Below are 14,784 nucleotides of genomic sequence, written 5' to 3' on the forward strand. Positions count from 1 at the left end.
AACCAAGTAGGTAATGTTCTATGTAGAGATGGGCGGGTCCGGTTCTCCGAGAACCGAACCCACCCGAACTTTGGGTATCCGAGTACCGAGCTGAGCAGCTCGGTACTCTCCCGCCCATTCCGAATCCAAATCGAGGCCGAACGTCATTGTGACGTCGTCGGATCTCGGGGCTCGGTTCTCGCGATACTTCAACTTTATAAATACACGCCTCCACAGCAATCCATCGCCATTTGACAGAGGGAGAGAGCAGGGTGTAGTCATAGGCTAATTAGAGCAGGGACAGAGAATACAATATTGTTCTTGCAATTGCTCTAACCAAAATCGCTAGTGCAGAGAGGAGGATAGAGGTTTATTATTTTTTCTTCATATTTGGCACTCCCCAGCGCTTTTGGGGTGTCCCCCATAATTGTGCATAAATATTTCTGGCTGTCAAAAGTCATATCTGTCAGCAGTATCTACTAAATAATTTTTAGCACTCCTCAGTGCTTTTGGGGTGTCCTCCCTAATTGTGCATTAATATTTCTGGCTGTCAAAAGTCATATCTGTCAGCAGTATCTACCAAATAATTTTTAGCACTTCTCAGTGCTTTTGGGGTGTCCTCCCTAATTGTGCATTAATATTTCTGGCTGTCAAAAGTCATTTCTGTCAGCAGTATCTACTAAATATTTTTTAGCACACCTCAGTGCTTTTGGGGTGTCCTCCCTAATTGTGCATTAATATTTCTGGCTGTCAAAAGTCATATCTGTCAGCAGTATCTACTAAATAATTTTTAGCACTCCTCAGTGCTTTTGGGGTGTCCTCCCTAATTGTGCATTAATATTTCTGGCTGTCAAAAGTCATATCTGTCAGCAGTAACTACTAAATCATTTTTAGCACTCCTCAGTGCTTTTGGGGTGTCCTCCCTAATTGTGCATTAATATTTCTGGCTGTCAAAAGTCATAACTGTCAGCAGTATCTACTAAATAATTTTTAGCACTCCCCAGTGTTTTGCGCTCAGAATGGATTCAAAGCAGTCCACATATGATCTGAATGAGCAACCAGGTTCTGTCACCAGTCCTGATGTTAGTGTTCCCAGTACGTCATCTGGCCAAGGCGATGTCAAACAACAGAGTGTTTTCAAATTAGTGCAAAAAACAAAAACCCAAAAAAAAATTACTGTATTGAAGCGAAAAAGAAGTGTAACTGAGCAAAAGTTAAGTGACGATAAAAAAAAAATTGCAAGCATGCCATTCTACACACGCAGTGGCAAAGAGAGAATGAGGCCTTCACCTTTGGCTATTAGTGGCAGATCCCAAAAAGTTACCCAGCCTACAATTGGTGCACAACTACTGTTACGCGTCAAAGTCGAGCTGCAAGATAACAGTGAGGCATTACAGGAGCATATTTGCTCTGATTCACAAATGACAACAATCCCTGTGGAGAGTCCATCCAACAGTGGGATGTCTAATCGTGAGCATTCTGCTGATGTGTGCCTTAATAGCCCGAGTGTAGCCGGTGATACCCAAATTGAGGATGCCACTTTGGAAATAGAAGAGGATGAGGGGGAGATTTGTGTAGGCGACGAGGGCGCTAATGAGGATGTTGATGAGGATGAGGTTGTTTGTGTAAGTCCTGCACCAGTGGCAGCAGTTCTGGCACGTGACAAGAAAAATTGTCATGCCTGGGCATAAAACAAAAAAATCCACTTCTTATGTGTGGAATTATTTCTACCCAAATCCAGACAACAATTGTATAGCCATTTGTAGTGTATGTGAAGCCACAGTCAGTCGAGGGAGGGTCCTTAACCATCTTGGAACCTCGTCTATGTTACGCCATTTAACGAGAGTTCATGGCAAAGTGTTGGGAAAAGCTGAAAGTTCTTCCCAAAAGAATACAAGCACTCCCTCATCAGCTAAGACCCTCCGCTCACCGACATACCGACGGCTACAAAATACACCCACCACACCATCCTCATCAATATCCTCAGTAGCACTCGGAGTTAGCCCGGCATCCCACTTAAGGCTGGATGACTCCGGCACTATTATTGATTCCTCTGAAGAAAGCGTTAGTCCTGCTGCTGCTGTTGCTGCTGCTGGGGGTGAATCGTCATCCCAGAGGCAGGTTAATAAAATGAGCAGTCCTACATTTCAGCAATTAACTGTGAAACAATCATTTGCGAGGGGAAGCAAATATGACAGCAGTCACCCAGTCGCCAAGCGAATCACAGATGCCATGGCTGCAATGTTAGTGTTAGATCTGCGTCCAATCTCCACAATAAACGCAGCTGGTTTTTCACAGTTAATTAAGGTTTTGTGTCCGCGTTACAGAATTCCATCGCGACACCATTTCTCCCGTAAAGCTATTCCACAACTATACCAAAAAGTGTGTAAAAATGTAGAGATTGCGCTGAAAAATGCCATTCTGCCCACTGTTCACTTAACCACAGATATGTGGACAAGTGGAAGTGGCCAAACCAAAGACTATATGACTGTGACAGCCCACTGGGTTGGTCATTCACCTTCACCAGCAGGAACAGCAGCAGCATGTACACCACTACGTAACATTTGTCACAGGCAGGCCACTCTTTGTGTCACCGGCTTCACTAACAGGCATACGGCTGACAATTTGTTACGCAAACTGAGAGATGTGATTGATGCATGGCTTATACCACTCGGACTCTCCCCAGGGTATGTCATTTCAGATAACGCCAACAATATAGTGCGAGCATTACAGCTGGGTGATTTCCAACATATTCCCTGTTTTGCTCACACCATCAACTTGGTGGTGCAGAGCTTCCTACGAAATAACCGTGAGGTGCAGGAGATGCTTTCGGTGGCCCGTAAAATTTCAGGCCATTTCAGGCATTCAGCCACAGCATGTAGGAGATTACAGCAGCTCCAAGAGCAGTTTAACTTGCCCTGCCACCAACTTAAGCAAGAGGTGGTAACTCGGTGGAATTCCACCCTGTACATGCTTCAGAGGATGGAGGAACAGCGCAAAGCCATCCAAGCATATTGCACAAGTCATGACATTGGGAAAGGAGGGGGGATGTATTTCACTCTTGCACAGTGGGGAATCCTTTCAGTGCTGTGCAAGGTGCTGAAACCATTTGAAGTTGTGACGTGTGAAGTGAGTGCAAATTCTGCTAGTTTGAGCCAAGTCATTCCTTTAATTAGACTATTGGAAAAGCAGATTGAGAAAATGAAGGAGGAGCTGAAAGCAAGCAATTCAGCAAAGTATGTTGGCCTTGTCGATCAAGTACTTAATTCGCTTCACAATGATCCTCGAGTTATTAAGATCTTGAACTCGGATCAGTACGTTTTGGCCACTGTGCTTGATCCAAGGTTTAAAACCTACATTGAGTCTTTACTTGTAAATGAGCGAGATGTGAACTTTTGCAAGGAGCTATTGCTCAGCAAGTTGGCCGCTGAACTGGGCCTCGGCTTGACGACGTGTCCTCCTTCACTTTCTCAAGCTGTTGCTCGTAAAAAATTAAATTTCCAAAAAAGAAGCAGGGAAGACACAGGGGGCAGACCAGAACAATTTAACATCTGGGCTGGTTTGAAGGATTTTTCAAAAAAATGTGTCACTTTGCCCATAACTCCATCCAATATGAGTATAAACATGCAAAGGATGGTGGAGGATTACTTTCAAGAGGTAGTTGATATGGAAATGTCAGACAGTCCCTTTCCTTACTGGGAAGAAAAGCAGGCCATTTGGAAACCCATGTACAAACTTGCTTTGCAATACCTAAGCTGCCCACCCTCCAGTGTGTACTCTGAACGAGTGTTCAGCACAGCAGGGAACTTAGTCAGTGATCGCCGTAGAAGGTTACTTCCCAAAAATGTGGAGAAAATGATGTTTATAAAAATGAACTACATCTTCCACGAGGAAGGCCTTCACCATCCAAGACATCCAAGCACTGACTGTTCTCTAATGGCGGATTCAAGCGGCGATGAATTGATAGTCTGTGATGATGACGTACACACTGATGAGGGTGAGGATTAAGCTGAAGATGATGCCGATAACATCTTTTTAAAACTTTCTATGTAAGTGTAGGGTGCAATCTACCCCCAAAGAGGAAAGGGACTTGTGGCATTTCCATATCACATACCATCTTGAAAGGCTGCTGTTAGGGCAATTTATCCTTAAGGGTAGGGTGTCATAGACAGAGTGACCCTAAACTGGCTTTGTCCATTTTTCATAATATTGTACAGTCTATAATGGCTGAATTTTTGGGTATTTTATACAAGTGGAGGGGGGCCTAGAGAGACAGAAACCAAACTGGCTTTTTCCATGTCAATTAATATTGTACAGTCTATAATGGCTGAATTTTTTGGTATTTTATACAAGTGGAGGGGGGCCTTGAGAGACAGAAACCAAACTGGCTTTTTCCATTTCTTTACATATTTAACTATAAGTGTAGGGTGTAATATACATTCAAAGACGATGGCTGCATTGCCAATATGCATAGATGGAGAGAAAGACAATCTGTTTTGTGTGTAGAATAGGCCTACCAACGAAGAATTAAACTGTTTTTTTGGATGATTTATTACCTCAACAATTAGATTACTTGTCTCTAAAACAGTTGGAGCACTAAATTGGGTTAATTTAGGCCCAAAAACATGGATTTTCCAAAAAAATAGCAAAACAAAACCAAACAAAACCAAAACCAAAACACGCAATGGCGGTTTTGCAAAACCAAAACCAAAACCAAAACACGACGGTAATCCAGATCCAATACCGAATCCAAAACCAAAACACGGGGGTCAGTGACCATCTCTAGTTCTATGTTCCCCTATATATGCTTATTTATGTGATAGGATGTTTGTTTAGCACATGGCAATTTTTTAAAGATTTGATTTGAAGCATCATGCTGAAAAATATGGGCAAAGCAAACTATTATTAAAAATCCCAAGTCTCAAGCATTCGCCCATATCTAACTGTTTGAAAGTGAGATATTCACATAACTATACAATAGTATGCCGTATGTCTTTGATTCTAAGGCACCAACAATCGATTGAGGGACGCACAGTAAGAATGAAATCTAAGAATAAAATAAAATGCTACCGGAAACAAATATTTATTTATACCGGTAGCAGAACTCAATTTACTATCAATAATGATAGGGAATCACACTAAATGTAAACAATGTACACAAAACAATAATGCCATACAAAATTTCACCACAGGTACCATATATTATTCTTCTCTTCCTTCTAATTCAATATCAGAGTTTGAATTTTCTAAGATGTCTTTATCTTCATTATCCCATAATATATCATCTTCTGAGCCATCAAGAGTATTGGTGATAAAACATTTTTTAAAATAGTGCTGCACTATTCTTTCTGGGAGTAGATTCCAAGTTTTTGATACCCATTCTGCCAATTTTGATGCTGGTGCTTTCTTAATTTATCCGGAAGGTGTCAGTGGAAGGTTATCAGTCAACAGCCAGGATTCATATTCCTTTCTCAAGTAATCCTTAAATGGTTTGTTGACTGAAATATTGAGTGGCTGCAGTTGGCTAGTCATGCCACCAGGAATCACAAACAAGTCACCACGTTTTTGCACGATTTTATTTTTGACCTGGTCGGACAAATGTTTTCAAAATGTATCAAGTACTAGCATGCTAGGTGGGTTCTAAAGACTTACAGGACGTCTATTCCACACTACATTTAGCCGGGCTTTTATAAGCTCTGCCATCATCCGTCTATTTGGGGAAAATTTCAGTCTTCGGGATGGTTTTTCGATTTAAAATTAAACATGGCGGCAACATTCAACAGTGTTAAATAGCGTCACAGTGATATGCTGCTTTCATTGCCAGTACTTATAATCTTGGCTTCTTTAGCACCTTTAGCCTTGACGATATAATTCCTTATGCTACAAGGCATAAGTCTGTCACACCAGCCCCGACTGCCTTTAAAAATGATTTCCTCTATTCCAAGGAAGTTAGCGATTTCTACGACTTTCAATTGCATGGCTTGTCGAGTGATGGGTAATGTTTTTGCATGTGTCTGCATTGCAAAATACATCACAGCTTGTTCAACTTGTGGAAATCTTCCTTTCTTAAGTCCTGTAAAGCTTTTGGTTGTTGCTTTTTATGAAAATATGGAATTGCGATAATTTCTCCAGCGATGAAAATTTACCTCACTATTGTCAAAATGTTGACTCACAGCTCTATTTCCATGTTCTTCTGCACACACAATAACTTTGTGTTTCAACGTGGCTTTGTAGTGCAATCTTTTTGACCATATTTTATGTACAATAAGGGATCAAAGTGAACGAAATACAGCTTCACTATAATGAAATAACAGTAACTCCACACTTGCAAAGAGCACCACTTTATTCAACAATGGAATAACGAGAGCGGAGTGGAGCGGCAACAGTCAAACTTAGAGGCGGGGTTTCTGCTTGCTATTCTAAGACACACACCCCATTATAAGAGATGGTTACATGGGGAAAAGTGCCTCTTAAAATTGAAGAAAGATGGTATTAGGAGAAGCTAAGTAAAGAAATCACTTTCATCTAATTTCAATGTTTAGTAGGGTAGTTGTTATACAGTTAAAATCTATGTGGATTATTTTGCACCAAAGTTAATTTTCTCTTTCATTCTACATCAAGAGTCACTGTCACTCCATGATCTTCCTTTCAGTATATTTGCAGAATATATTTTTTATATTTATTTTTAGTGCACTGGTGGTAACCTTAGCCACTGTTGATTTTCAGAGAAACAATCAGAAGATAAAATTCCTGGCTCCAATATGACAATCACATCTGGATCAACTACCATCATTTATAATTATTACTGACTGATTATATTTTCTATTTTGCTATGCACAGCATTTCTTATTCAGTTTGAAATAATTTTCCATTTATTCTTATTACGAACACCTAACGCAGAACCTCAAATGCGAACAACACAGGGGTGTTTGAAGTTTGATTAAAAAATTGTAATATACTTTTTTATTAATTAAAATATTATTTAAATTATGGTTTTAAAAGTTAAGATAAAAACAATGGTGAATTGGGAACATAAAATGGTGCTGAAAAAAATTCTTAAAACGGCTTCATGTAAACAGGAACAGATCAACTGTAGGCAGGCCAACACAAGAATAGGCAGAGTTAACACACCAATAGCTCTAGCCATATTGGTTTTAAGTGAGGCCAATACAAAAGGAAATGGTAGGCAGGATCACAGCAACAGCAGGTGTTGGAGTCTGTCACAGTAGGTGGAGATAACACTCAAGTAGATAAAGCATTGCACAGAAGAGAGGAGCAAATATAAGTAGGCAGAGTCAGCACACCAGTGGGTGGAGTACAGATATCGGTTGTGTGAGTGGTGCACCTTAATCAAGCAGCTGGGAGTTCCCAGGGTTAGCATTAATGTGATAGTATTTAGGTATGGGAAATCCTTGTTATTGCAAGAAGCTGGGCCACAATCAGAGAAATCATTCTAACTGGGGTTTTATCCACTGTCAGACTCCCAAGATTCAAAAATCTCTCTAGCAGTATAAAAGAAAAAAAAATTGTGTACATGTGCCCAAAATTTTAGCTTGTCCCAACCATGGTGGTTAGAGTGTCCCAACCAGGCCCATTATTAATCTGGCCCTGGAGATCCCATTCAGGCTTGCGTCCTCATTACGACCCTGATCATAGTGATCACCATAAAATAAGGAGAGCATCCATAAAATGCAGAGAGCGTTCTTGTGTCAGCCAATTAATTAAGATAGCATTCTATGCATTACATAGAGCATTTCTATGACCTCCATACAATACAGAAAGCATTCTTGTGACCACAGTACAATGCAGAGAGCATCATAGTGACTGCCAAAGATAACAAAGAGCATATTTGACACTGCCACACAATATCTTCCCCTTCATCATTGGTTAACCTTTCCTCAAAATCATTAACTACAGCCTCATCTAAACACTGCTTTTAACATCAATAACCTCTTAACAATCATTAACTCCCACATCCCCAATAATAATTAGAACCCACATCATCAATTAATTCCATTCATATATAGCCCTTCAATACATCCCTCAGTCTCATCAAAAGGTAGTAATGTGCACACAGTGTGTTTGTTTCTGTATATGCGTGTCCAGAGTGTTTGTCCCTGTAAATGTGTGCCTAGTGTGTCTGTCCTTGTAAATGTGTGCCTAGTGTGTCTGTCCTTGTAAATGTGTGCCCAACATGTCTGTCCCTGTAAATGTGTGCCCAGTGTGTCTGTCCCTGTAAATGTGTGCCCAGCATGTCTGTCCCTGTAAATGTGTGGCCAGTGTGTGTCCCTGTAAATGTGTGCTCAGTGTGTTTGTCCCTGTAAATATGTGCCGAGTGTGTGTACCTGTAAATGTGTGCCCAGTGTGTGTACCTGTAAATGTGTGCCCAGTGGGTTTGTCCCTGTAAATGTGTGCCCAGTATGTCTGTCCTTATAAATGTATGCCCAGTGTGTCTGTCCTTATAAATGTGTGCTCAGTGTGTCTGTCCTGGTAAATGTGTGCCCAGTGTGTCTGTCTCTGTAAATGTGTGCCCAGTGTGTCTATCCCTATAAATATGTGCCCAGTGTGTCTGTCCCTGTAAATCATACATGCCAACTTTTAAAACTTCTCTCCTGGGATATCCCGGGGGAGAAGTCATGTGACGGGGGTAGGACGAGACACGATGACTTTGTTGCATCACCATAGCCCCGTCCCCACTATAAAATACCGAAATTAACGGCATTGAATAGCAGGGGCGGGCCTTAATGACGTGATTAAGCTCCACCCCCGCCATTCAATGCCGTGAATTTCGGTGAATGCGTTAGGTTTGCCTACTCTCCCAAAATTTGGGAGCCTCCCTGGAATTCTGGGAGAGTAAGCAAGTATGCTGTATATGTGTATCCAGTGTGTCTGTCCTTATAAGTGTGTGCCGATTGTGTCTGTACGGATAAATGTGTGCCTAGTGTGTCTGTCCCTATAAATGTGTGCCCAGTGTGTCTATCCCTGTAAATGTCCAGTGTCTGTTTCGGTAATTGTGTGCCTGTAAACACAGTTTTTCATAAATAACTTATAATAAAATATCTAGCGCCCACAAGAGAGAAGGTAGGGGTGATACACTATAGTAATAGGCTCCATGATCCCTACTTTGAAAACAAGGCATGGGGAGGGATTAAGGTGGTGAAAGATTTTTTAAATAATAGCAATAAAATACATTACCCAGGTGGCCGCGAACTGGCCTAGATGAGTCATCTCCACTACTAGACAAAATATAAATAAATATTTTTTCTTTTTTTAATAAAAAAAAAGAAGGAAAAAGAAAAGACATTAGACTGCCCGATAAGGCTCCTGGCCTACAGGGAAAGGTCCTGGAAGCTTGTATGTCCAATCTGCACCAAAATACAAACTGTGAATGTCTAACACAAGCTGCAAATTTTGAATACACAGTTTGAATCATGGTCTATTGATGTTTGCACTGAGGATATATTAAGGGCCTTTTGATCTTGGGCAACACTTATGGTATGATCTTTTTTGTGCATAGGAGTGAACTGGTGAAGTAATGGAGCATAACTCCTGGAATCCATTCTTGTGCTACATGAAAAAACAGCCAGTATTTAAGTTATGTACAAAATAATAAACTAATTTGCACCCCTTGCATTGTAACTTGGTTTGTCCTGGAGAAAACTTAAGCTAGCTAGTTTGGTTTCTGTCTCTCTAGGCCCCCCTCCACTTGTATAAAATACCAAAAAATTCAGCCGTTATAGACTGTACAATATTAAGAGAAATGGACAAAGACAGTTTGGGGTCACTCTGTGTATGACACCCTACCCTTGACAAAACAGCAGCCTTTCAAGACGGTACGTGATATGGAAATGCCCCAAGTCCCTTTCCTCTTTGGGAGTAGATTGCACCCTACACTTACATAGAAAGTTTTAAAAAGATGTTATCGTCATCATCTGGAGCTTCATTCTCACCCTCATAAGTGTGTACGTCATCATCACAGACTATCAATTCATCGCCGCTTGAATCCGCCATTAGAGAACAGTCAGTGCTTGGATGTCTTGGATGGTGAAGGCCTTCCTCGTGGAAGATGTAGTTCATTTTTATAAACACTATTTTCTCCACATTTTTGGGAAGTAACCTTCTACGGCGATCACTAACTAAGTTCCCTGCTGTGCTGAACACTCGTTCAGAGTACACACTGGAGGGTGGGCACCTTAAGTATTGCAAAGCAAGTTTGTACATGGGTTTCCAAATAGCCTGCTTTTCTTCCCAGTAAGAAAAGGGACTGTCTGACATTTCCATATCAATTACCTCTTGAAAATAATCCTCCACCATCCTTTGTATGTTAATACTCATATTGTATGGAGTTTTGGGCAAGGTCACACATTTTTTAGAAAAACCCTTCAAACCAGCCCAGATGTTAAACTGTTATGGTCTGCCCTCTGTGTCTTCCCTGCTTCTTTTTTGAAAATTAAATTTTTTACGAGCAGCAGCTGCTTGAGAAACTGAAGGAGGACAAGTCGGCAAGCCAAGGCCCAGTTCAGCGGACAACTTGCTGAGCAATAACTCCTTGAAAAAGTTCACATCTCGTTCATTTTGAAGCAAAGACTCAATGTAGGTCTTAAACCTTGGATCAAGCACAGTGGCCAAAACGTACTGATCCAAGTTCAAGATCTTAATAACTCGAGGATCATTGTGAAGTGAATTAAGTACTTGATCGACAAGGCCAACATACTTTGCAGAATTGCTTGCTTTCATCTCCTCCTTCAGTTTCTCAAGATGCTTTTCCAATAGTCTAATTAAAGGAATGACTTGGCTCAAACTAGCAGAATTTGCACTCACTTCACACGTCACAACTTCAAATGGTTTCAGCACCTTGCACAGCACTGAAAGGATTCCCTACTGTGCAAGAGTGAAATACATGCCCCCTCCTTTCCCAATGTCATGGCTTGTGCAATACGCTTGGATGGCTTTGCGCTGTTCCTCCATCCTCTGCAGCATGTACAGGGTGGAATTCCACCTAGTTACCACCTCTTGCTTAAGTTGGTGGCAGGGCAAGTTAAACTGCTCTTGGAGCTGCTGCAATCTCCTACATGCTGTGGCAGAATGCCTGAAATGGCCTGAAATCTTACGGGCCACCGAAAGCATCTCCTGCACCTCACAATTATTTCGTAGGAAGCTCAGCACTACCAAGTTGATGGTGTGAGCAAAACAGGGAATGTGCTGGAAATCAACCAGCTGTAATGCTCGCACTATATTGTTGGCGTTATCAGAAATGACATATCCTGGGGAGAGTACAAGTGGTATAAGCCTTGTATCAATCACATCTCTTAGTTTGAGTAACAAATTGTCAGCTGTATACCTGTTAGTGAAGCCGGTGATACAAAGAGTGGCCTGCCTGTGACAAATGTTACGTAGTGGTGTACATGCTGCTGCTGTTCCTGCTGGTGAAGGTGAATGACCAACCCAGTGGACTGTCACAGTCATATAGTCTTTGGTTTGACTTCTTCCACTTGTCCACATATCTGTGGTTAAGTGGACAGTGGGCAGAATGGCATTTTTCAGCGCAATCTCTACATTTTTACACACTTTTTGGTAGAGTTGTGGAATAGCTTTACGGAAAAAATGGTGTTGCGATGGAATTCCTTAACGCGGACACAAAACCTCAATTAACTGTGAAAAACCAGCTGCGTTTATTATAGATATTGGACACAGATCTAACACTAACATGGCAGCCATGGCGTCTGTGATTCGCTTGGCGACTGGGTGACTGCTGTCATATTTGCTTTCCCTAGCAAATGATTGTTTCACAGTTAATTGTTGAAATGTAGGACTGCTCTTTTACTTGGCCTTCCTCTTGGCTGACAATTCACCCCCAGCAGCAGCAACAGCAGCAGCAGTGGGACTAACGCTTTCTTCAGAGGAATCAATAATAGTGCAGGAGTCATCCAGCCTTAATAAGTGGGATGCAGGGCTAACGCAGAGCGCTACTGAGGATATTGATGAGGATGGTGTGGTGGGTGTATTTTGTAGTCTTCGGGATGTTGGTGAGCAGAGGGTCCTAGCTGATGATGGAGTGCTTGTTATTTTTTTGGAAGAACTTTCAGCTTTTCCCAACACTATGCGATGAACTCTCGTCAAATGCCGAAACATAGACGAGGTTTCAAGATGGTTAAGTTCCCTCCCTCGACTGACTGTGGCTTGACATACACTACAAATGGCTATACAGTTGTTGTCTGGATTGGGGTATAAATAATATCACACATAAGAAGTGGATATTTTTGTTTTATGGCCTGGCATGACAATGCCCTTTTTCTTGTCACGTGCCAGAACTGCTGCCACTGGTACAGGACTTACACAAACAACCTTATCCTCATCAACATCCTCATTAGCGCCCTCGTCGCCTACAAAAATCTCCCCCTCATCCCCTTTTATTTCCATAGTGGCATTCTCAATTTGTGTATCACCGGCTACACTCGAGCTGTTCAGGCACACATCAGCAGAACTGCTGAAAGTGTCCCTCTTTATGGGTACACTAACAGAATGCTCACGATTAGAAATCCCACTATTGGATGGACTCTCCACAGGGATTGGTGTCATTCGTAATTCAGAGCAAACATTATCCTCTAATGCCTTACTGTTATATTGCAGCTCGGCTTTGACGCGTAACCGTAGTTGTGCACCACTTGTAGGCTCGGTAAAATTTTTTGATCTGCCACTAATAGACAAAGGTGAAGGCCTCATTCTCTCTTTACCACTGCGTGTGTAGAATGGCATGTTGGCAATTTTTTTTTTATCGGAACTTAACTTTTCCTCAGTTACACTTCTTTTTCGCTTCAACACAGTAAATTTTTTTTGGTGTGTGTTTTTTTGACTGATTTCAAAAGACTGTGTAGTTTGACATCACCTTTTCCAGATGATGTACTGGGAACACTACCATCAGAACTGGTGACAGAACTTGGTTGCTCACTCTGCTCATATGTGGACTGCTTTGAATCCATTCCAAATCCAAAGCTCTTGGAGTGCTACAAATTGTTTTAGATACTGCTGACAAATATCACTTTTAACAGCCAGAAAAATTAATGCAAAAGAATGGGGGATATCCCAAAAGCACTTGGGAGTGCTAAATATATTTTCTTAGACTGCTGACAAACAGGACTTTTGACAGCCAGAAAAATATCTAAAAAAGAATGGGGGACACCCCAAAAGCACTTGGAGTGCCAGAAACTGAACAAAAACCCTCCTCTCTTCTCCTCTTACTGCTGTAACAACTGGTATTAAGATTAGAATGGTATTGAATAGAAACAATAATGTGTACAATTACTGCTCTGTCCCTGCGCTGATATAGTCAGTGTAACCTAACCCTGCTTTCTCCCTCTGTCAAATGGCGATGGATTGTTGTGGAGGCTGGTGTTTATGCTTTTCAAATCTCGCGAGAACCAAGCTCAGAAAACGAATACGTCACGATGACGTTTTGCCTCGATTTAGAATCGGAACGGGCGGGAGAGTACCGAGCGTGCTTGGCTCGGTACTCGGATAGGCGAAATTCGGTAGGATTCGGATCTCAGGGAACGGAGCCCGCCCATCTCTAGTAAAAAGTCGCTAAAGGGACGTCCGCTCTTCCCTTTATCGTCCTAAACAAGGCTAGTGTGTATGCAGTCCATGGACCGAGCGATCGGAACATTGATCGCATGTAAAATCGATTGGCATAAAAAGTTGGTGGAAAATTCTGTAGTGTGTACCTAGCTTCACTCATTTTTTCTGCCTTACATTTCTAAATGACTCAGACCCATTATCTTTTGTTATAATTGTTTTTTTTTGTTTGTTTGTTTTATTTGTGTGTGTCAGGGAATTATTGATGGCTGACAGACACTTTGCAGTGTACAGTGGTAGTCTACTGCTTTTAACTGTCTTTTAACTAATTAGCCCTATTAACATAAAATGCTCATTTGTGCTAGCTTGCAACATTAAAGTGAATAATTAATCAAACAACTCTAACCATGTGGAATCAACATAAATAGATATATGTATATGTTAAAACATTGTAATATAAAAACTGAAATATGCAATTTACCAACCATGATTACATTTTGCCAGACTACTTCATATTTTTTGAATCAGTTTTGTGTATTGTTAAGTCAGATATTTAAGAGAATAATTTTTAAAAGTGTTTAGCCACAGGAAATTAGAAATTTGAAACTGTGTGGATATTCTATTGAGTTATTTATTTGTTTGTATTTTTTGTTTTTAAATTGTTGATAAGAAAGTCAAACATTTTTTAATTTTCTTTCACAAACACTAGGAATCTTGGCAATTGTTCACCTGAGCATAAACCATTTTTAAGGAGTATTTCTGTATAACATTGTTCGGGATTGCTAATATATTAAAGCAAAATCATTGTTATTAAACATTATACAAATTACATAAAACTGCAATTCACTAATTAATCATTATGATTACAAAATTTAAGTTAATTTACTACTCCCTGCATGTCACCAATGTTTAAGAGCTTTCCTGTGAATGCTTAATATAGCAGAGTGCCAATATTCAAAATTTTTTAAACAACAATTCATGGTTTAAAAGCACGAGTCACTTAAATAATTTCAATTGAGGATCTGTTCACTAGCTAGCAACTGATTTGTTCCTACATTATTTGATTACTCTGCAGCCATAGTTCCTTCTTTGCAAACCAATTGATTAATTGAATTCTGAAAATATGTATAATTTTCTGATCACTCCACTGGATTGTGGAACAGTTTTATGTTCAAATCTTAGGTAACCTTTTGTCAAATCTTATGTAACCTATATTGCTTTAAAGAAGGAAAA

The sequence above is a fragment of the Mixophyes fleayi genome, chromosome 5 (assembly GCF_038048845.1).
Source record: "Mixophyes fleayi isolate aMixFle1 chromosome 5, aMixFle1.hap1, whole genome shotgun sequence".
NCBI classification, from domain to species: domain Eukaryota; kingdom Metazoa; phylum Chordata; class Amphibia; order Anura; family Limnodynastidae; genus Mixophyes; species Mixophyes fleayi.